General features: G+C 35.8%; 1 long non-coding RNA gene across 1 annotated transcript in view; it reads right to left on the reverse strand.

Annotated features, from left to right (window-relative positions):
* LOC140843362 (uncharacterized) overlaps window positions 1-25,283 on the reverse strand; it is a 107,553-nt gene that overhangs the window by 61,684 nt on the left and 20,586 nt on the right. The window contains exon 2 of the long non-coding RNA XR_012121043.1: window positions 24,750-24,954. This is a non-coding gene — a long non-coding RNA (uncharacterized lncRNA). The remainder of the gene's footprint in view (window positions 1-24,749; window positions 24,955-25,283) is intronic.

Here is a 25,283-nt window from a genome sequence, read left to right on the forward strand (position 1 = left end):
TTCTGATTAGAGTCATGCATGGCTGGCCTCTTAAATAACTGAAACAGCCCAACTTTGAAAATAACATTTTCTGGTGGACAAATAGTTCTAGACTGATCCTTAAAGGAAGAGGAAAGCTAATACTTTACCACACCAAGGACCTACATTTACTATCTTCATACTGAGATTCCAATGATGCTCTCATATATCAAACAAAATGCCAATTATGGGCAGGAATGACATGGAACATGTCTAATCACTGGTACATAGAGGCACCAACTATTCAGAACAGATGCCATGGCCCAGCAGAAGGACACCTCAATACATCAGAATAGTGCAAGCAGTAAGTCAGATGCACTTGTAGGGCAGGAATATCAGCCCTTCTCATATGTCCTTGGAGCTGAGGAGCTGAAATGTGGTTGATGAGAAGCAGAAAAAGATTGATTAGAGATAGATAGACCACAGAACTAGGCTACAATGTGAGGACTTGCTTTTAGGAACAGGATAGAGCACAGTTTTTAGAATTTAACCACAGAATCCTTATCAGTCTTGCAGAAAGGCACAAGCATTACTAAAAAAAAAAACAAGCACAGATCAGATGCTTGTTTATTTGATGCTAGATAACCTGAATATTGACTAGAGGTCCTGACAAAGAATGGGATTGGTTCAGTGGTCTCTGGGTTTAAATTCAACTTCTGGGTGAAGATTACTTGGTTTAGCTGTGGGACGAAGAGAAAACTACTCTGACTTTAAAAGGAATATCATAAATGATAGCAGGGAAGCATCCTTTATTCTCTCCTCTTTTTGTTTCTTGTCTGTCTGAATTAGGTAGAATTGCTTGCTGTTGTTTGCAATCAAAGAATAACTGCTACATAAGATAATTTGCCTTATTCTTGATACAGTATCACTATTAATTTTATCTAAACTCATTAGCTCTTTGAACAACCAACTGCATACTCATTACATATTTTTGCAGATGTTCATACAATTTGTGGATTTAGCTCTAAAATACTTTGATGCAAGATAATGGACAAAAACTTCTTGGGTTGAGATTTAGCAATGTAAGTAGTGGACTTTTTCTCCATGATTTTGTAGTGAAAGTGTCATTGTTGGTTATTAACCACTGCCAAGTTCCAAAACTCTCTCTCCACAGCCTCATCCCTTGGTTCATGCTGCTTTTTCTCCCAGAAATGCTTTTGCTTCCATCTCCACCTGTGGAAAGTGCATTTAACCTCAAAAGACTAACTTAAATATCAGCTCTGAGAAGCTTTCCCTATTTCCCAAGATAGAACTATTCACTGCACATCTGTGATTTCTGGCAACACCACTTCTGTTGGAACAGTGCCCTGGTGTGCCTTGAACTGCAGATAACTCAACTCTTGAAATAATTCATCTTAGGTTACCCAGGCCTACAACAATATTAAAAAGTTCTAATTATGACTCATTGGCAAAAGATGAATGTATTAACATTATACATTAAGACATTTACTTGGGCCTAAAAGTTCATTTTTTTCTTCCAATTTCAAAAGAAAGTAAAACATTTTCATTGACCTCTAAAAGTAGAGTAGCCCTTTGGCACTGTACCCACTATGTTTAATGAGTAAGTGGCCCCTGTGTGCCCTTACTTACACATTTTCCTCATGTATATAATCCACAGGTTAAAGGGGCTTCTGTGAAGGAGGACAGGTTTGATTTCAGAAGGTAGGGGTAGGACCAAACTTGAGATAAGAGTAAAATTTCAAGATGATTCTCTTAAAGGAGGCTTGTATTTTTTTCCTAATTGAATGATGGAAATATATAATGATTCTTTTTAAAAAGATTCTAAACCCATTGACAGTTTGCTAATTAAAAGTTTTCTCCAAAGCAAATTTTTCTAGATGGAATCAGTGCTACTATGGGCATGAGGATTGTTTTGTTTGAAGTCATAACAATTTAGAGCAATATTTGAGTTAATTTTAGAAATAAAATAACTATTCTTTGCATGACGCTTTACAAATTACAAAGCTTCACATATATTACTCATTTAGTTGTGAACCCAAACTAAAAGACTGATATCTTTTATTTTTCATTTGACAGGCAAGAAAAACTAGCCTCAGATGGATTAAGTGACTTATCCAAGGTCACACAGCTGGTAATGCAGAAACTGGGATTTATGCCCAGTTCTTCCAATTTCAGGATCTCATATTCTTTCCATTTTATTATGCTGCCTATACAAAGAAAGCATCTATGTAAACACGTGTATAAAAATGTTAAACTCATACTTGTATGTAGATTGATATCCTTCTAGAAAACCTAATGGCATGTCTGGAGATGTAATAATGTTGTGGGTTTGGTTCTAAAACAATTAACAAGAAGGTGGTTGACAAAATTTATTTTCAATGAAAGTCTAAATTAATTGAACAATATTTGAACTTACATGAAATTCTATAGATCACAAACTTTTGTCAAAATTATGAGAAATACGTCAGGAATGTATAGATAGGCACATATTTTTTATTTCAATTTCAAGTTCTTTGGGTTGTTAGATTTCCCTTCTCTTCCTTTCTCTTCTAGTCACTTACTTAAGCCTCACCTTGGAGGTAGACTCCTTTCATATCCTCTACTGGTAAATAACCCAAAACAAACTTGACTTTGAGAGTTATCTTTTATCAGCTCCTTGCTCCTCAAAGGGGTAATTTCTTTTCAAAGGAAACAAATGGAAGGAAGGAAATGGCATTGAGCAAGTTTGAGCTTAAAAAAGTCAAAATTTTGCAAAGCATAAAGACTAAATCATGTTATCTAGGAAAAAAATCAAGGCTATTAAAATTAGCATGGATATTCACCTTTCACAAGAAAGCTGGGCAAAACAAAGAATGAGATTTTAGAGATTTCAAAAGGAGGTGTGACCTAATGTCATACAATACACAAATTAACACTTTCAAGTACAAATTCAATAGTAGTTTCACAGTTATAGGTGCAGGTCTAACTGAAGAGAAATTATATTAAGCCAACTTGTTAAGGTCAGGAAGTGAATAATTGAATAATCAAATGTGAACATGTCATCTCAGTTCAATTTTATTTGAATACCCACAGAAGAAGGATCAGGAAATAGTTATAAGATTTTTCTGGAATGAATTTCTGAAGTTTAAAAGTATGTGTGTATTATTTTACTCAGAAATAAGTATCAAATTAATTTTACAAATGTCTTGATATTACATATTTTACCACATTATTCTGTTCAGTTGCAATATGAATACTGCATGTTTTCTAAATAAACAACCTAATTTCATGTTACATTCTATATTCCTCAACTTTTGGGGCCCTGGGTTACAAAACAAAGGTATATGTCAGGTAGAGCCTCATGAAGGTAACACTGCACAGATTGTGTTATCTACAGCAGACATCCTAACCACAAAGTCAACAATTCAACCAAATGCTGCATTACAATCCAGCTCAAAACAGCAATGAAGTGCGTGAAGCAGTGTTGCACAGTATGTGTTTCTTGTTCTCAATTTGTTGCCATAGTAGTGAATTTCATATGAAAATAAAAGAACAGTAACTGCTCCCCCATATTCTACTGATTGTTATGTGGAATGAGCCCAAAACTTTGAACGAACATTATTAGAACTAAGAGGAAAGAATCAATACAGATGGGAAGCTTCACAGAGCAGATGGGCTTTTGAGATACTTTTAAAAACAGTTTTATGGAAGGTTAACAATTTTATGGTGTGTGTCAAACACTAGGGATGCCAGAATGAAGAAGACATAACCCCTAACCTCAAAGAGCTCAAAGGAGTATCACTATCTTATCTCCAAAATCTAGCATACTGATTGGCACATAGGAGGTGCTCAGTAAATCTTTGATGAATCAGTAGAAACCCTGTTTACTATTGCAAAAAGGCTGCTACAAACACAGATTCACATAGGAACTCCTAGTAGGAAGGTCAGAGTGAATAAAAGGAGGCGGCATGAATGGAATGAAAGGCATGATAATAAGTATGGCTGGTTTTAGGAACCATGGAAGAGAAATGTATTATGCAAAGCCATTTTAAAAGTGAAAGATGTCAGTGAATTTTATAAGATTAAAAAAGCTAATGAAGACACATAGAAAAAAAGTACAATAAAAAATTTATACTAGAAAACCAAGACTTACTTTAAAACTGAAAACTTCATTGATAAATACACAATTTTGTGTCAACTTAAAATATTAATTTAATTTTAGAGACTTTAATCATGACTTGCCATTAACAAAATCATCAGTGTTTTAAAACTTCCATTTATTTTTAACCGTTTGAGCTACTAAGTTAAATAATGATAGATTGTTAAACAATTTTTCCCATAGTATTCTTTAAATAGTTTTTAAAAATTGTTTTTAAACTTAGGGAAAGAACATTGTGCTACAGCTATGATGATGAAAACTGTCAAAACTAAAATTACTTAAGAGCAGCATGCTTTAGGAAAAACTAGCACTCATGAAATTTATGACAACCTAGAAAAGTCTTAGTTTAATTTTTTTCAATTTTACTCTTAAAATTACACAAGGCAGTAACTGGTAATGATTTGCCCAAATCTACTGAAAATATTTTTTTCATCCTCACAATGAACTTTTCATCCATTTAAATTAGTAAGATTGGAATACAAAATACAAGGAAGTCATCAACTTGACTTAATTATTGAAATCTGCCAAGGTTCAAAGAGAAACTGGCAAATCAGATGAAACAGAGAATGCAAGAATTTGGTATTTCAGATCTCAGTGACATTTTGGCTATGGGAGTTTTTTGAACTAGAAAACATGATAGATTTTACAAGGACAATTTCCACCTAGCATTTATGAGAGAAAGGCATTGTTGATAAATAAATTAGTATATGATTCTGACAAAGGTTTCTTCATTCTTATGGCTAAAATGTAGCCAACTATCAGAGTTAACTGCTGCTAAGACAATTTTTAGTCTTTGGTACTGACAGCAGAGGCTTTTCTGTTCTTTAAATGTAACAATGTTCAAAGCTCTTTCAAAGATGTCCTGACTACCCAGTAATATATATTTATGCTTTCTTTTTACAGTAGGGTAATACAGGCATGACACACTTTTTCCCAAAGACCTGCACAAATAGTGAATGTATTCATTTCATTTTTAAGGTTTTTCATTAACCAGAAAAATTCTGAATTACAATAGACAAATTTGACCTGCTCAGTGATATTCTGTAGGAGGGAATGTTTACATTTTATTTGATATTATATAATTTGGTCTTGCAACTGTTGGTCACTTAAACATGAGTTAAATGAGACTCACAGTGTCTCAAGCATTTCACAGAATAATATATTCATTTTTTATATTATTGGAATAAAATATAAATGCGCTTTAAATTTTTACCTACTTTATTCTTGTGAAAGCTGGTGACAAATTAAAATATATAGGCCAGTGGCATAATGTTGCAGCTAAACTGTTATAGAAATCTGGCCAAATATGATTTAAGAACAAATTTTCATTTTCAAAAGATATAATGAATTATATTAAGCTTTCAGAATTAGTAAAACTTTCTATACACGGAGGCCCCTTATAGCCTGTGGACTCCAGTGTACCACAAGGCTGCATTAATAAGTTTTATAGTGTTTTAAAAAATAATAATAATAAATAGATTTGTACCTATCAACTCAATTTGGAAATCAAGGGATTAATTCCATTAGAAACAACAAGTCCAATGAGTACCTGGAACAAGCACCTTCCCATTGAAAGCAGAGCTAGTATTTTCCATGATGCCGGGGAGAGTGCTAGGAAGTACTAAAAGCCAATGTGCTGAAGATACAAAAGGAAGTCTAACCATGAACCTGCAGAGTCAGGAAAGGCAAGATGTTGCAGTCCCAGAAAGCAGTGAGGTTTGGGAAATTTAAAAAGAGGTATTAGTTATAAAGCACTTAAAAAAGGTAATAGGAATAGAATCTATTTCTGAGCCAATAGGGCTTGGCTCAGAAAAGCTAAAAAACAAAGAGATATAATTATTAAAACTGGTACAAATAATTAGAAAAGATCCAAGTAAAATTCTTTTCTGTTTTGGATTGATTGATATTGACCCAGTGCTTCTGCTTTCCGTGAGACTGATGGAAAGCATTAAACTTAGCTGCTGGTAGAGAAAAACTCCTGGGGCAGCAGCCAGACAAGCAGTGTTTTGTATTTGCAGTGAACTGTGCTGAGAAAGGAATGTGCTCCTATACAGGTAGCCATACTGGTAGATTGGTTTTGAAAGATGACCCCCAACAAACAATTCCTCTTATCTCTGTATGTATGTTTCAGTCCGTCCTTCAGGAAAAGGAATCCATTTCTCTTCTTCTTGGCTCTAGCCTGGACATGTGGCTTATTTTGACCTACATGTGGCAGGAATGACAGACTCTGTGACAGTTCCGGGCTGAGAATTTAAGGAATGTGACAGTATCCACTTCTGCTCTCTTGAAAACAGCTATCGTGCTTTAGGAAAGATGGTCCAGACTGCCAAAGGAAAGGATGCACATGGAGGAAAAAAACTAAGGTGCTCTAACTACTCAACCCACCCCAAATGAGGCACCAGAAATGTGAATGAGGCTTTTTTCCCATATTCCATACCCAGCCTAGCCACTAACTAACTGCAGGTATGTGACCCCAGCTGACAGCACATGGACTAGAAACATTGCCAACAGACCCGTAAGAGAAATAATAAATCATTGCTTTATACCACTAACTTTTAAGGTGGTTAGTTATGTGCAATAGACAGCCACAATTTGCAAAAGATTAAAGACATAATAAAAAGTGACTGGAGAGTACTCAAAAAAATATTACAAAATATTAGCCAATATATAAGACATACCATACGTCAGGATCAAGTTGGATTTTTTTGTCTAGAAACACAGAAGTAATTTCACATTTGAAAATAAATGTAATTAACTATTTACAGAACAAAGAATAAAACTAATGGTACAGTAGAATCAGGAAAAATAGTTAATTTATAACAACTACTTGTGATTTTAATACATAAATAAATAAAAAAACTTTAACAAGCCAAGAATAGGAGGAGTCAAAATTTAATGATGGTCACACTTTCCTTGCTACTCTTGCCATTGAGAGGTGGAATACAATTTCCTTTCCTTGAATCTGGGATGGTCTTAGTAGCTTTCTTTTTGTTAGTCAGTTAGTAACTGACTAACAAAAGATGGTGGAGGTGACATTCTGAGACTGCTAGGCTTTATTATAAGAAGTCTAGAAACTGACACCTACACTTCTCTAAACACTATCGCTGGTAGCCCTGAGTTGCCACCTAAAAAGTCAGCTATCCCGAGACCACCAGGCTCGAGAAGTCGTGTGTAGGAACTACAGTGAAGAGCCCCATTTGAGCCCAGCCCTCCAGTCATCCCCAGCAAGAAGATACAGGTGAGAGTAGCCATCCACCAACAGAAAACCTCAAAGTGATCTGTCAATACCAAGTGAAATGAAAGTATTTCCCAGGGTTGTATGTTTCTTAATAATATAGCAATCGATGAAAAGTCAAATACATTTTATATTTAAATAGGACAGAGTGACAAATGATATCAAACATTTTCTAATCAGTTATGGAAGATCTGAGATGTCAGAAACTGTTACTATTCCATAGATCATCTCCTATTTCCTTCACTAGAATAGGAGTCGGCAAATGGTTTCTGTAAAACCTCAGATAGCAAATATTTTAGGTTTTGTAGGCCAAGAGTCAAAGAAAAGGATATTTTTTGGGTACTTATATAACAAGAGAGAAAACAAATTTTTATTCAAAATTCAAAATATAATAAGAATTGAATTTTTGTCATACAGGTCTATAAATGAGAAAAATAGAATTCTTTTGGCAGTGATAGCTTAACTAAGGTTCAAAATTAGTGTACCCTATCATCAAATAAATTGCAAATGTTCATCTGTAAATACAGTTCTTTGCTTGAAGGCTATACAAAAACAGGCAGCAGGCCAGATTTGGCCCACAGGCCATTTGTCTGCCATCCGCTGCACTATAACATAGAAAAACAATGTGAACTGAGTAGGTTTCCTTGAAGCTCCTCTGCAATTAAATGGACAGGCAAGCTCAGTGTTGTTTATATGCTCTTCTGCCAGGTTGGGGGCAGAGCAGGGCAGATCTACAGACATTTGGTGCCCTTATATGATTACTGAGATAAATGGGTAAGGGAATAAGAAACTTTGCCCTTCAGGCTTCTCTTTACTTTTTCCCACAGCTCTTGACTTCTCTTAAGACTCCCTTTAAGAAGCTTCCCCATCTCTCTGGTATAGCATCTTAGAATTGGCTCTACCTCCTAAAATAAACCACATTTTTGGCCTTGAAACACAGGGTGACTCATCCCCCTTCTATAAAATCTCTCTAACCAAGTATAGGCATCTTCACCGTCAAAAAATTTTTTTCAAACCTCCATCATTTATGTTGTGATTAAAACTGTTTTGAATTAATTAAACTAGATAGTTACTACTTCTCTCTACACATCTTCTCAGTGCCTTACCGGTAGCCATAGCTATCCCTTTCTATCTCTTCCTCCAAGTGTGTGACATCTCCTTGCCTATAGGAAGTGTGTTGCTGAGAAGCACATTGTGCTGAATCTAAGACAAAAACCAACATTATCAGTGAAAACAGTTACATGATATTATTTCCTACCTGTTATTAACTACAGGGTTTTTGTTAAAACTCAACAGACTCCATTGGTAAAACAATGTGATTTGAGATGAATCAACATTCTTAGAAAAATTCCAGTAACTGCTACAGAAAATTGTACACTATCATTAAATAAATTCACATGTTGCCAGCAAATAAACCCTCTTAAGATAATTGAACTCAATTACTCTACAATTGAACACAGTACTATGTTAGAAAAAAAACCAGGATTTTAACTGTCAGTTAAGCGTACTCCCATTCTCCCATTTTATTTCATTGCATTCATTTTGCCTCATGAGTACTATTATTTGTGATTTGAAAACTAAATTATTTTTTAAATTCTATAGTAGCACAATTTGTCTGAAATGATAGAGGATAGTGAGAAGTATAAGTTAGCAAATATTTTGCAAACAAATTAATAATCTAAAAGTAGAATTCTTCATTTTTTTTCTGTGCCTGGATATTCAAAGGAGCTGATATCCATTTCTTCTTCAGACTCTCTACTTGCTGTTTCATTTCATATTATTGCCTTCTAATGAGTGAATTATCTTGTGTACACATCTAATCTTCCTTTCCAGGGACTCTCCCTGTCCCGTGTCCATATATTTCTATCTGAGCAGTAGAATGATAAGGGGCCAAATTAGGTTAATTGGATTACCAGCTTCAGTGAGTTCCCAGCTTCAGTGAGTTCCCATCAGCTTGAACACTTTCATCTTTGTTGATAAGGCAATGAAAGGATTGCTGTGAGCCCTGTTTTCATAACAGGATTACATATTGGCTCTGGTTGCTTAACCATTGACTTTATAGTTGGCCTTTCCTCTAGAATATACCAAATAGGACCCTAAGGAAAATAACCATGTTTTGCTTACTTAACATGTATAATATGGCATCCTCTTTCTCTTGGAACAGGTTCTCTCACGAGAATAAGCTTTTCAAATTGTTGTGTTGTGGGGTTTTTGTTTGTCTGTCTTTGCTTGCTTACTTTTGTCTCGACTAAGATGCATTAGTATTTGTAAACTTAGGCATGGCAGTTCTGAAGAGCGCAGCTAAGTTCATTGCAGAAAGTGTGGCTGTTCGGAATGGGCAGATCCATTAGGATGTTCATTCACTGTTGGCTGTGTTTGTTGCCTGGGAATGGAATTGAGGAACTTCAGAAAAAGACCTCTTTACTCTCCTGAGTGCTTTTCATGAAAGGACACAAACGTGTCCTTTCACTTCCCTTTTCCAATTCACCTCATCAGGATTGCCCCATTTTGTCTCTGTGTACTCTGGGAGAAGTGGTTCAGTCTTAAATAAAGAGTTTCTTATTAATCAATTGATTTTTAAGTGAATCTACTATTTGCAGTATCTAGTATTTCACTCTTCCTTCAATTTTCCCAAAGCAACTTGTTTGCATCTATTTTATGACCCTTAGTATGTATTGTGGGCTGAATTATGTTCTTTCCAAATTCATGTGTTGACGTCCAAACCCCTAGTACCTCAGAATGTGGCTGTGTTTGGAGAGCGGGTCTTTAAACAAGTAACTGAGGTAAAATGAGGTGATTAGGGAGGCCTTAATCCAGTGTGACTGGTCTTTATTAGAAGAGATTAGGACACAGACATGCACAGAGGGAACGGGAGAAGGCAGCCGCTGCAAGTCAAGGACAGAGTCCTCAGAAGAGATCAACTCTGTCCACACCTTTACCTCAGACTTCTAGCCCTCAGAACTGTAAGAAAATAAATTTTTGTTATTTAAGCCATCACTCTGTGGTATTTTGTTACAGCAGCCCTGGCAAATGAATACAATGAGCTACTTTTGCAACAGTTATCTAGGCATATATACCACTCCTAGGGCCGACTTTATCACACATTTATGACTCAGGGAATGTTAATCTACTAACAATTATGCAAGGTTTCACACACACATACAGACACACAAGCATACATTTGTCATGCCTTAAAAACATTCACAACTTACAAAGGCATCTGAATAATTTGAAACCCTTAAAATAGAACATTTATACCAAACATCACCAGATGTTTTTTTAAAGGCACTATACTTCATATGAGTAAATAAACAAATTCAGTATACCATTTCATTGGGTAGAGTACCAAATAGAAGTCTTTTCCCAGTTTTAACTCAATTATATGTGTAACTATAGGTAAATTACATAACTTGTTTAAGACTTACTTTCCTCCTCTGAAAAATAAAGGGATTAAATCACATAAATTGCTTCTGACTCTCAGATTCTATGATTTTTAAGTCTGTCTGTCTTCATTACCCACATGATAAAACCCTATTTTTATGAATTTCATACAAGCTTTATAATTTTTAGTCTAAATAAAAGGTGAGAAAGGGATTTACTATTTGAATTCATATACTATTCCCATAGAACCTAGAGCTAAAACAGCCAAGAGAGATATACTAAGGGAAAAGAAAGCTTTGAACCCATTATGAGGAAGGAAATACCATTTTCCTCTATCCCAACCCATCTTTCTACAAACTCCTGGATGCTGCCCCGTGTAGTGGGTGCTCCGGGAACTCAGGTGTGTTTTCCCAGTAGGAATTGTTGAAATATAAGTGAAGCAAGACAGCAAATATGAAAGGATGGTTGTTAATAGAAGCCCATGACAAAAGAATTCAAGAACTACATAAGGGTGTGACCTTAGATCTATGATGCAAAGAGCACACAAACAAGCTGTGTAAACAATGTGTAACAAAGACTAAGAAAGGCATTTATAAAGGAGTATTCAAGTATAGAGCCCGCAGAAGATTGGGGGCCTTTAACAAGGGCAGAGGAATAACTTTATCACAGCAAACTCTTTTTGGTAAAGGTTTTCTTATAAAATTACGCATTTTAACTATGAATGCTTCCTTACACTGAGGCCTGCTGGCCTATCCACCTGTAGTGGGTACCGCTAGTACCCACTGGCTGTGTGGAAAAGACCAAGGCCTGTTTGCAGAGAACAGATGGGGGCATATGGCTGTAGGCAGTTCTTTCTTCCCAGAAGAACCAGCTTGTTCTCCCAGAAGGGTTTAGAAAATGAGCTGAAGGAACCACTCTGTTCAGACAAAACCAGAAAATCACCTTTTCCCCTGTTGCTTGCATAACTGTAAGTTATATGCTTTAGTCTGATTGATAATAAAAATCCAGTGAACAAATAAATTACCTACAGTGTCTGTTAAGTCCTGGGAATGACTCTCATTAGATTTCATAGTTAATGAACTAGGTTACTGGGAATTAGGGTGGTGGAAGGCATCTTTGTTTCATTAAACAATGCCTAAAATAAAACAAATTTGGTCATGAATGTTACTAAGAGCCTTTTAAAAAACCCTCCGACCACTAAAGTTTGACCTATGACAAACACAATGGTTTTATAGACAAAACAAAAGCAAAATTGAAGCAATTACCTAATTATTTTTATCAAAGTCATCTGAACTGCTTAGACCACCAACATTTGCTTTTTTTTCCCCTCTCCATGTCAGGTACATAATGTAGAAAATCTGGGAATTTCCCTTAAGCCATACCATAGGAAGTATGTCATTTTTCAGGAAAAAACACATTCTCTAGTGAGTTCCAAATAAGAAAATGTCCTTTTTCATTCCTTTTTTCTCCCTGAATTGTTACACATCACCTCATCACTGACCTCAGAGATGAGCCTGGCACATTTACTAATGGGCAGGTGTCCTTTCTTAGACCTGCATGCTGGTTTAAAGGGAAGCTAGAGGATATAAAACCAAAAGAACATGGGCAATCAGTCCCGAACATAGTTCCTCAGAATCTGCCTAAGGCAAGCTGCTGCATACAGGCAGAAGTCTAGTTGCCCAAGCACTTCAAGCTTTATAGTATCACAGAACCTTAGATCACAAAGGGCAGCCTGCTGTCCCAACACCCAGGGCGAGCAGTCAAGGCAAGTGCACAGGTCCAGAATAAAGCTCCCTCGTGGCCTGGCTTGAGCCAGCATGAGCCTGACAGTATCTGAGAAGAGAGATGAATGGTGTACCCTGCAGCAATCTCATACCTATGAACTTTAGATATTCATATAGATGTGAATATAACTCCTTTAGACTGAGTTTTAAATATTAGGTATTCATACATATTAATTTGATTCCTCTAAATGGAGTTTTTGAAAATGATAGAGTAGCAGGATCTTCAAAATTAACATTTTTGGTAGGCAACTTGAGTGTGGCTAGTCTGTTTGTAAGGACAGATCAAGAAGCTTCCAAATCAACTGAAGTTAGTGATTATCAACTGTGAGTGCTGAAGAACTGAACTAGGACTCATGATCACTGGACATCTGCGTGGAGAAGCAATAAAGCATTGCCTTTTTGGAGGTCACCCCCACAGACTACCAGGTAAGCCTCACTCCTACCATAGTCTATCACTTAAAAAGGGTAGTACTTTATGATTGCTTTTTTTCCTAAAATGGATTAAAATATCTCTGGTGTGTGTGTGTGTGTGTGTGTGTGTGTGTGTGTGTGTGTTAAGCCCAACAAGGTAAGACATGATGATTAAATTAGAAATAATTTCTTCATTTCCAAACTGCTCTATATGATGCCTAAGCAACTAGACACTTCCATTAAAACCAGTGATCCAAATAACCAAGGGCAAACAACTAACTTACTGAATTTTCCACTTTCAACCAGTTACATGCTCCTGCCTGAAAAAGCTACTAGAAAATCATATCAATTATCTCATATGCAAAATGATGCAAGTCTCAAGGTACAATTTCAAAATTCCTCCTAAAGATAAGCCATTGAGCAACACAATCTACAAATTATTATCTGCTGCTAAAAGATGGGCAGAATTATATTTTCTTCCTTGTGACATCAGACAGAAATCACTCAAATTCAAAATAAGACATTAGGTCTGTAAGGTAACTGGATTATCTTAATTGTATAAGCCAAATGTCTTTCTATTGCAGTATCGAAGCAAAATAGCAGGACTGTTACTGTTCTGTGTTCACAGATTAATATGCAGCTCCTTGGAGATGTTGGTGTAGACATGTAATAATTTTAAAATCAGAAAGATTGTCCAAACTTTTACTGGAGAAGAAAAAGGGACAATGCTTGGTACATATCTTTTCTACCATACCAGTTCCACATTCAGATAAATGTTAAATTTTACTCAAAATTGTTCTCCATAAAATTATTATGATATAGCATTCTATATGTGTATGAAAATGATTCAAGGTAAAGTATACTAACGAGCCCTAGAGCTTCCAACAACTGAAGGTATTTCCTATTAAAGACAAGAAAGCTTTTGTTAACCTTGTATTTGCTCTCATAGAAATGTTATAAAAGCTATTCTAACAAATTCCCCTTTTCAGCATACAATTTTCCTCTACTTTGGTAAACATACTTTTTCCCAGTTATACTGCAAGAACTACATGTCCAATCTTTGAAAAGATTTCACAAAAGATAAGCAATTTTAAGCATCTGTTTCCGAGTAAAACAACAAAAAGTGAGCAGGCCCTTCACTGAGACTCCCCACATGAAATGAGTTTCCAGTGTGATTGTGCTTATTCTGTGTGGAGCAGTGGAGGTATGCATATTGGAAGGTGTGTCCAGAGGGCTGACGGTACACAAAGGTGAGCTGTGCATCTCGGCCACAAACAACGATGCTCAAATGACTGCTTAGGGCAACATCAACGCTGGATTCAGAGCAGAATGCAAATGGGTTACACCTCAGGTTTAAGAGCATGATGTAGTAAACAGGAGCCAAAAGATCTTATATCAGGCTGAGGGGACTACATTGAAAGATCAGGATCAAGGCAAGTGAAGGAAGGAACGCTGGCTTCCATGGAGACAGCAGGGAGCTGCTTGCCATCCCTGAGGAGGTGGCTGATGTAATGCTACTCTAACCTTCAGGGCACAGAGCTGCAGGGAACGGCCGCAGAGGCTCTCAGCAGAGATGCCGCTGCTTTCATCTGGTCTCCTGTGGAAACATCCAAGTGGGAGATCAGAACTGAAATGGTTTCCTGCAGAGGAACCAGACCACCCCGGTTTTGTTATCTGCTGTAAATGTGTAGGCTCTGGGTGTGCCCACATCCAAGTCCCAGGCCTTGAAGGTCTCAGTGTGTGATGTGACAGTGGTACTTTTCAGGAGGACTTTGGGAGGATTCCAGGAGAGAGCTCTGGACTGGGATCTGGAGACACAGCCGCAGGTTAGGTGTCACCTGCGAGCCACACCTGGTCTCTCCACTAGCATTCCACTTCCCAGAATCTCCCCTTCGTCCCCATCCCTTTGTCCTTGCCCAGGTCAGCCCCTCACAGGTCCTTCCCAAGGTCATTTAAAGTCTCCTGAATTAACTTCCTGCCTCCAGTCTCCCATCTTTTCAATTCATCCTTCAAGAAATCTTTTCAAGGTTACATTTGGTTTTTTAATACAAAAGCGATACATGTCTATAACAGAAAAAATGTTAAATATAAAAAAGTAAAAATGCCAAAATCACTCTTAATTCCACTTTTAGTTTTTAATGTATATGAAATGTTTCTCTACTGCCTCTTCAGCTCCCACTTCTGGAGCCACCATCAAGAGATCTTTTTATATTCTTTTAGACTTTATTCTATGCTTATAGGAATATATATTATTTTGTTTTCCCCAAATGAAAATAAATCAGGCTATAAATATGGTTTTTTAGTGTGCTTTTGGTTTTACTTGTAATGAATGCTTTTCCAAGTCTGTACATATCTACTACAATCTTTTTAACTGCTATATGAGTTTCCTTTAAGGAATGTTCTGTAACTGCTTCAACCATTTTACTCCTGATTAATAGTTCTCCCCGTATTTTTGGCTAGTAAAAAACACTGCAATGAGCACATGTGGACACACATTTTTATATATAATTAGGCTAATATTTCTCCAGGCTAGACCCTTAGAAGTGGAATTTCAAATGAAATTACTGGGTCAGAGGTCATTCATATTTTAATTTTGATAGTAATATCAATTTGCCTTATAAAAAGCTATACCCATATTCACTACCATCAATACAAGAATGCCCATTTTCCCTGCCCAAGAGTGGATGTCATCAATCTATTGAAATGTTGTCAATCAAGTGGGTGAATAACACATCTGGTTATTGTCTAATTTTCATTTGTTTAATAATTACTGAAATGAAGTGTTTTTTCATAGTTTGTTGGACACTTACATCCTCAATCATTAATTTCCTGTTTGTATACTTTGTTAATTTACTATTTGGCTAATTATCTTTTCCATATTGATGAGTAGAATATTAGTAAAAATTCACATATGCTGCATATATTTTTATTCCAATTTCTCAATAAACATTTATCATTGTTTTACCTATTGAAATAAAAGTTTTTTATTTTAATATGTTGATTTTTTTAATGGTTTCTAAGTTTTACATTATGCTGAGAAAGTCCTTCCTCATCCTATAATTACAAACCCATGTTTCATTCCTTTTCTTATAATATTTTTATGGTTTGGGGGTTTTTAATATCCAGACATTTAATCTATTTGGGAAAAGTGTACTATAAAGATCTAACTAGATTGCTAACTATCTTAACATCATTTGATGCCGATCATTGCTGAAATTCTGGTAGGCAAGCTTCCTGTATTGCGGACTTCATCCTAAAGGCAGCAAAATGTCTATGGTCTATAGGGCATAAAACAATAGATGAAACCATGATGCTATTCCATGCACACAAGGCTTTTTAATTAGTTATTTTAAAATATTGCAAAATCTGTAGTTAAATGTGTAAAATAGCATTGCAGAAAGTATTCCATTTTTAACATTATCTCACAGTTGATAAAACGCTTTTTAAAAGAGCAGACAATTTTCTGTCATTTCTTTAAGTTGAGGGTAATTTATTGCTACCACATTTTATGTTTCATGTCATGACATAGCTGTAATTAGGAAACAATTTATTCTGTCCAGTAAGACATAATAAATGGCTTGCAGTAGCAGTGCATTTTGCCATTGCCAGGTCTCTAGTCCAACAGAAATAGAATTTTTTCACAGATGGGTAGTTCTCAAGAGACCAAGTCTCTGGGATATTACCCCAGAGTCTGCATTTTTAAAAATCTTTGTTTCAACACAAAAGAAATGGTTTTCACACTAAGCCTTATTCTTACTAGCACCAAAATGCAGAAAATAAACTTTTTTAAAAAGATTATATAATAACCCAGATGAAACCAACATAAAGGATACCATCAGAGAGAGACTGCTAAAGGCATAATGTACTAATAAAACCCACTACTTTTTCAGCTCCACTGAATGGTCACTCCAGTGTTGCTGAAGCCACAGACATTGTAGAAAGAAAAGGGGCATGGGAATAGGGTGGCAAGGCACTGCAAGAACTTCAAGGATTCCAACCCAGGTGAGGACTTTCCCATTCCACCATCCCTGCGCCATTGTGATGCAGTGTAAACATCTTCACAAGGAGAATGAATGGAAATGTATACACTGAATTATTAATGTTCTTCACACTGTGAAGCTAAGTGATGAAATGTTCCCTAAATTAGTTTGACATAAAGACGTGGATTTTGTCATTGACTAGACTGCCTTTTTTAGCTGCTGAAGAATGTTCAGGCAAAGGTCATACAGAGTAGAATGCAGTTTAAGAAAAGGTTTTCTGCTACACTATTCTTAAAAAAAATGTGACATAAATTGAAATCAGTGAACATCTCCCCCACACCCATAAAAAAAGACATAGAGTAAGTGCACCCAAGGGAGTATTAGCATCTGTCTGCACACCTGAGCATCTGCTTCTTCAAATTGATAGAGATAATTAAGCCAGGCATAATTTGCATCTTGAGTTTATAATTATTCTTTATCTTAGCCAAGCACTAAGATTGTGCCATTATTATTAAAACTGCTTTCTTGTCCTTTAAAGATTGTATTGGCTATCCTGCTCTGTGCCCATATCTATGTTTAGTTGTCTTATTCCCTCCACACTAAATCCAGGACTATGCTTTACTCATTTTTATATCCCTTCCAAATCCCATACTCCTTTTTATATGCCTAACAGCATATTTCCTTGTACATAGTAGGTATTCAGTAAACAGTAGGTAAATTGTATGGAGCATCAAATATTTCCTAGAATACTATGATCTAAGTGGTCACTTGGAGTGGTATGACTGATATAGAAAGTCAGTACTCATTTGAAAATGCAATATTCATTGTAAGGTTTAAAGATAAAGCCATCAAATATTTAAAAACCATTGTACAGAAGAGTTTGTAGATATAAATTGTTAATCTGTTAAGTCTCCAATTCTTATGGATTAATAACAGCTTTTACACTACATAACAAAAGAAGGAAATCTACATCTAAGTCCTTAAACATATACCTTACTTCTTCCTCTACACATTAAGGATTTAATAAATAGATACTATCCTAGATGTGTCTTTATGCATATTTCTTTAGATGCCCCTCAGAATTAAATATGAAGCGACACTTCAAACACATCAAAGAAAGGTGAAAAACTCCAGGTCGATTATTCTGAGATGGATGTTCAGGTGGTTCTGGGTTGTTTTTTTTAACCTGAGCAGGGTTCTAGAGAGAATTCCCAGGAAAAGGGTTGACAAGATTTAGGAAGAGCATAGGGTTCCAGACAAGAGGGCTAACGTTAGAAGCATAACATTCATCCCAAAGGTGGACCTAGAATACAGAAAAGGAAATCATGGCAAGAAATTTGTCATCAGACTCGGGCAAACACGATGAGGGGATGGGGGTAAGATGATGGTTGTGGGGGTGGGTCACAGAGAAATGCTCCTCAATTTAAACTCATGTCAGATCCCACCATCAGCTACATTTGAGTGTAGGTGACTGGACAGGATGAGTTTGGAGTCTGGGCAGGAGAGATGCCTGCTACAGGGAAGGTCCTCTGCATCTGTAGCTGAATGGGGCTGAGATAGGTGAAAACGGACCAATGCATTCTATTCATTAGTGGACCACTGTTCTCTCCCCATTCATACCAGTGACCATCTCCTCGGAATAATGTACTGTTATGTGAGTGAACACAATTCAAAAACTGATTTTATGGTGTTTAATTATTATCATGATACATTGAATTTATAAAAGCAAACAAGTATATGAAACAGGTATCAGTATATCTCTGACCGTGGGGCCTATGCTATGAAATTACTCTCCTGTGAGCTAATTTATTTAAATACATATAACCACTTCTTACACTTTCATCCAAGAAATTTTCTGGATAATTTTTTTAAAGTTTCTACTCATGTCTCCCAAACATGCCTTGTGCCTAGCTACCTGTACACTTTTGTGAGCTATTCCCCCCATCAGATAATGCCCTCAGTCATATCCCCATTTACCCAAGCATTTCCCATCCACTAAGACCAATTCAAATCCCACATTTCTCATGAGGTGTTTTTTACTCATCCCAGCTTGAATTGATTTCTCACTCTTCTGCACTCTTAGGTCAGTCATTGGACACTTCATATATATTGCCTTGCATTATTAATTTTATTTTCCTATTCCTATTATTAAATGGATTGCTAGCTCTTTGAGGAGGCACTATTGTATCTTATCACTTCTGGGTCTCTATTGTACAGTAAAGGACTCAATTAAGATTTACTGAACTGAACTGAACCTGAAGTCAGAGACCTTGTCTTGGAATACAGATTTCTGTATATCTTCAGCCCTAGCATGCAACTTGCTATAAAGTTTAACAACTCAAAATGGTACCAAGTACTGACTCTGATTGGTTACAATATAAAACACATTTTCTTTCCTCCTCCTTTTATTTTTTTTTGTGCCAGAACATTTCATCTATTCTAAAATAACATCATATTTCTAGAATTTGGAAATTCTCTAACAAACAGAATTAGACCAAAACTACAAAATTACAGAGGAAAAAGTACAAATCACACTGTGGTAATATTATTTTCATATTTCCCAAATCACATATAACCATTAGAGAAAAATTAGAAAATAGAGAAACACAAAAAAGATATATATATATATATTTTAATCATTTATAATCCTACCACCAGAGATAACTGCTATTAATTTTTTGGTGTCTAATCTTTCCTTACTGGAATTACTTTATGCTGCCCACTTGCCTGGGTCATTGTAAATGAAATCACCCTACCCACCCTTCTACCACAAGAAACTTACCACCCCAGCCTATCACCCCTGCTGCCAGTAGATATCTCTTTAAATTAAGTAATCAATAGGCTGTCCAGAAACAAATCTAGTCCAATGACATAAGCCAAGCAATAGGCTCTATCTTGAGAATTTAAACTAAAAACAGTTAGCAATAGGATCTGAAACCAGAAGGTCATGAATTGGAGAAAACATTCTATGCTAGAAGCAAACTAAATTTATGAGAAGCAGGTTCTATTACTGTATGCCAGCTGAAAGTGGAACAGAAAGAATCTAGGAGGCACAGTGTGACTGAGTCATGTTCAAAGAGGATATTGAAGAGAAGGCTCTGAAATCTGATCCCCTAGAGCCTCCTTACACCCAGAATTACCTCTATCTCCACACTCCATGACATCAGTTGTGTAATGACTTGACTCCTGGATTTCTGGGAGATTTATTTTAAAATTTCTACGTAGCGCATCAATGAGATCTCTATACTTAGGCTAGCTTCAATGCTTTAAGAACCGAACTAAGGACTTTCCCAGATTTATTCCACAAGTAAATAATTTTTCCAGAACAGTATATGTGCTATTTAGAGGTCTGTTTTGACACAGTGTATGCCATTGGTATTAATATCTATGAGCATCTTCATTACAAATGGTTCATAACTTTTTTTATATCATAATCTGTTTAAGTTATACTCTATTACTGGATATTAGATACTATTTCCAGGTTTACTCTAATAGAAATTATTCTTCAATTGGTACTCTTGGCATATATTGTGTTTTCCACTTATTGCCTCAAAATAAGAATACATTCTTTATACAATATAACTTACTGAAGAGGGTCACCAAAATTCTATTCTTAAAGTACTACATTGTCAAATACTGATTAAAGTAAGCAAGTTAGAGTTTAGAAACAATGTTACTGCAACTGAATTCTATAAGCGCTATTCTAAGACATAGATTCTTAAGGTGGGAATCCAGGAATAGGCTTCAGGGGATCCATGGATCCCTAAAATTATATGCAAACATATATTTGCATCTTTCCTAAAGCAGATCCATAGCTTTAAGCAAACTATCAAAGAGTCCAAAATCCCAAAGAGGTTAAAATATCATTGATATGGTCTGAATGACCTTCATGCATATACTGGACCATGATTTATATGCATAAATCATAATGCATCTAATGTATTTAGCACTGTATCTGACACATTTTAAACTTGAAATAATTAATACAATTGTGTATATCAGCTATTTAATTGCCTTCCATAGTTTTTTAATTGCTATCCCAGATGATACTTTATCATTAAAAATATACCCATAGAAGTGGTGGCCATGAAATAGACACATAATAAATCCACTGAAATGGTAATTTCTATACACTCACAAATTAAAAACCTGCTGATCTATGCAACTGCAACATTTTCATTACTTGTGAAGACACAGCAATTTCTTTTCTGCTTGATAAGGTAGGAAATATTTGTATAATAAACCAAATGATGCAAATAACTCTGATATTTTCCTTTTTTTAGGTTTATCAAATAAAGTTGTCAGTGTATTATTTTCTCTACAACATTTACCCCAGCTATACTTAATCTAAAGTCTTAATTCATTTTCTTATGGTCTTTTCCTCTTTTTTGAGAGAGAAGATATTCATCTAAGATAAAATAATCACCTATGAACACTTTGTTATCTTTTGTGACTCTGAATTTAAGTCATTTGAAAAAAATTCATCAGTGAGTACATATAGCTTCACATGTCATTTTTAATGACGATAAGTTGACAGTGACTTTTTCTGAAGCTGAGTTATAGTTTGTTTGATGACCATGCTATTTGATTACATTCATTTTAAATGTTCTTGCATATCTGAGTAAGATGTGGCCCAGTTTCATTCTGGATTATTGTTATAGCCAAAAATGTTCAGCCAATGCACAGAAAAAGTGGAATTCTTCTCTTCAAATCTTTAGGGCAGTCTTATTTACCTGGCCAAGGTTCCTTAGTAAGAAATGCTATGGAAATGTCTGACAATTAATGACTATACAGATCATGAGGGAGGGGCACATAATAATCACATTCCTTCACAATATATAAACAAAAAACCCAAGACTAATCTCAGCCTCCCAACCCATAAAATGAATACCTACTTCACAAATTTAATGATTAAATGCAATACATAAGTGCAAACATTCAGTTAGCCTTGTGTATGACACATAATAATGTTCAGTAAGTATTTATTATATCTGAATCTGCATTAGCCACCGTTAGAAAACTGAGCATTGCTTTTGGTTTAGCTTAAAGCCTATGAAATCTCCCCCAAAATTATGACAGGCTTTATAGAGGTGGTTCCATTCATAACATCCTCAGAAAAAGATGGTGAAAAAATATCAATCTCCCAGAAAAGGTGAAAATGAGTATTCTACTCATACTCACCCATAGTATTGAAGGTGACTGACATAAACAGAAGGCCTGAAATGATTCATTTTGTGCTTTTTCTAATATAATCTAAGCTCAGGCATAAGAGAGCAGATTTATTTATGCTAAACCAGATGGTATTGAGAAATAAACGGGTTATGTGGATATCATTTTGGTTTCAAATAAAAGGAGAAAAAGGACTTTTAAATGACCTAGAGAAAAACACAGAGACACTTGGTTTTGAAGAATGATTAACTGAACTCTTAACTAGACAGGGAGTCTTGGCAGTGGATGCTGGAGATGGCTTATACGGGCACGCAAGAGCCAACTGTTAAATTTTCAGGAATTCTGTGAGCCAAAAGTTAAAGGGAGCCATTATTAAAAACTTTCATTACTAAAAATTAAATTATATAAACAGCAATAAATTATACTAAATTGAGGGTAATAAATACTCAAGCTCCTCACTTCCTGATTATTTTACTAAATGTTAGAATTATCTGTTCTCCTGAGGTTATTTATGTCTATTATATCAGTAAGGTAGAGATATTATACAACTATGTGCTATTGTGCCTCTCTTCCCAACTCTAAGCTCAGCAGTTTCCTACTGGTAGCTTAAAATCAGCCATGTTGGGAATTTTTACACCATGAAAATCAGCAAATGCTGCATATCAGGACTTTTTCCTTTCCTGTCTTTGTTTTTCTCAGAGAAGCAGTTGTAAAACATTTTCAGCACACCACTGAGTATTGGTCTTAGTTTTACTTTCATAAATCACATAAATCCTGACCAGCACCTGGCTTTGGGAAAGAGATAGGTCTTTACATCTTTGTTGAGATCCAATTCTCCATGAGTCTCTCATGATTCTACACTTCCTGTGGAACAAGGCACTGACTATCACTCATTCTGAACTATCTTTTCAAGGATTTCTGTACAGAAAATAGCCTTGAAAGTTATAGGCATGTTTGTTGTCCATTATTTAAAAAATCAGCTTTCCTAAGCCCAGGGTTCCTCTCCTATAATTCATGTTGCTGCTATAAAGGCATCCATGCGGGCCTGTGTTGCCTCTGTGGACCTTGGAGGCAAAGGGAACAAATACAAATCTGCTGATGCTTAGACTGCATGCTGTGCTGTATTTTTTGTTACTCTCAGGCCTGGAGAATTGTGTCTTCCGCCAGCCTTCATCAAACTGTGGCAGGTCCACTCATTAGCTTGCAAAAAGGGTAAAATCTCAGGTCTGCTGTTCTTCACAACCCTTTTCTGAAGCAGCTATCTAATATTTTAGGCCAGCTTACAAAAAGGCTAAAAAGGGATAGAAAAGTTTTCTTTTACTTTACATTTCAATGTGTTGCTTTTTTTTAAATGTAGGTTCAAGGATTTTAAATGCTAAATACTTCCCCTGGCCCTTTTCTACTTGTCAGAACCCTCATATTCTCTCAATTCCAGTCTGAGTTCCTTCTGTTTCTCTTTCATGGCACAAGAAAAACATTTATTTTTTAAGAGAGTAACAAAGAAATAATAAGACAGAGAAAAAATAAGAGCCTTGAACACAAGATAGTTTTCTTTTTCAACAGTGAAAATGAAATTTAAGATACCAGTAAAAAGTTTAAAAATCCAAAAAAACTGTGCAAAAAAAGTTAAAAAAATTGTTAGAAAGAAAAGGAAATTTTTTTAAAAACCTGTTTTACAGAAATGATACCTGATATCAGAATAACAGAGTCACTCACAGAAACACAGTGCCTGAAGATTCCAAGAAGGTATGACTATAATATACTTATTACTATTACTAGTATTATTTTGATATAATAGTACACACATTTAGAAATATCCAAGTCCTGAAACAACACAAAATCTTATTTTGTAATGGATCATGATATCTGGATGGAGTGCCCTCTTAGCCAACCTCAGGACCTGTGAAGTTATCTTCTTAGTTATTCTGATAGGCTCTGGGTACTAGAGGCCACATGAAAGGCCACCAGAATGAAAATTTGTGGAAGTCAAGTTCTGTGTCACTGAAACAATGTCTGATCCTGGTGGCACGTGCTTGGAGCAACACCAGCACTGTTCAGGACAATCAAATTGCACCTATTCACTAAGAAGCAGGTAATGGCATGTACAGGCTACCACTGTTAATAGTATATTCTAATACAAAGCCTCTCTAGTGTACCATTTTCAAGTCAATGGCTATGTCTTATTTCTCAAAAGCAAACAATGAAGACAAAGCAATAGAAAAACAATCCATTATACAGCAACATGAACTTTAAGTGTACAATATTTTTCTAAATGACATCCTTTGTACTTTTTACCATTTATAGATCCAAAAAGCTTTAGAATTAATTAGCACTTAGAAATCACAACAAAGTTTTCATCGTTTGAAAAAAGTCAAGAATAACAAGAAAATAATTATTGTGCCAAATGGAGGTCTTTTTTTTAATAAAGATATGTTGACTAGTAGTTGATGTTTTCATCTTTTGTTCTCTTTCTTTAATCTCATTAAACTGGACTCAAAATACAGTATTTTAAATTAACCTAATCAGAACACTTGGCCCATATTTCACCATATAACACCCACCTATAGGATAGAGGTAAGGTATAGTAATAGTAACCCATATTTCTTCTGACTTTATCCCCCAAATTGCAATTTTGGGGTACCCACATTCTCTCAAAATTCCTCTAGTTTTACCTGGGAGTTCCCAGGAGCAATTCATTCTGCATCCACTTCAAAGGAGCAGCCACAGAGTCTCTGTATGTGTAGGAGCCAGCCCTCATGATGCTAAACTCTCATGATGCATAATGTGGAGATATTTCTGAAAACTTCCATGTGCCAGAACGATGCTGTGCTCTCTACAGTAAAGAAAGAATGCATCTCTTCCTTTTTGATTTTGTGCCTAGGGAACAGAGTAGAGATGTTTAGTGTCCACATGTCTTAGAGACAGGTTGTGAAAACTACTATTCTCAACTCCTATTTTCCATAAGACTTATGTGATCCTGGACCACAGACAGAGCTCAGATGTTGGCATGGTGTGACAGATAAAATCAAGGCTCCCTTTGATGCCTGAGGTATCTGTTAAACCAAGTCTCCCCTGCCTGACTATTCCTCCTTAAACATGATTTCTTTCCCAGGAGGCTTCTCTTAGTCATGCAAATAGACCACTGGTAAACCCACTCAACCAGCAACCAGACATGTTTGAATCCTAGCAGGAAATAAAGCTTAGGC

The sequence above is a fragment of the Manis javanica genome, chromosome 9 (assembly GCF_040802235.1).
Source record: "Manis javanica isolate MJ-LG chromosome 9, MJ_LKY, whole genome shotgun sequence".
NCBI lineage: Eukaryota > Metazoa > Chordata > Mammalia > Pholidota > Manidae > Manis > Manis javanica.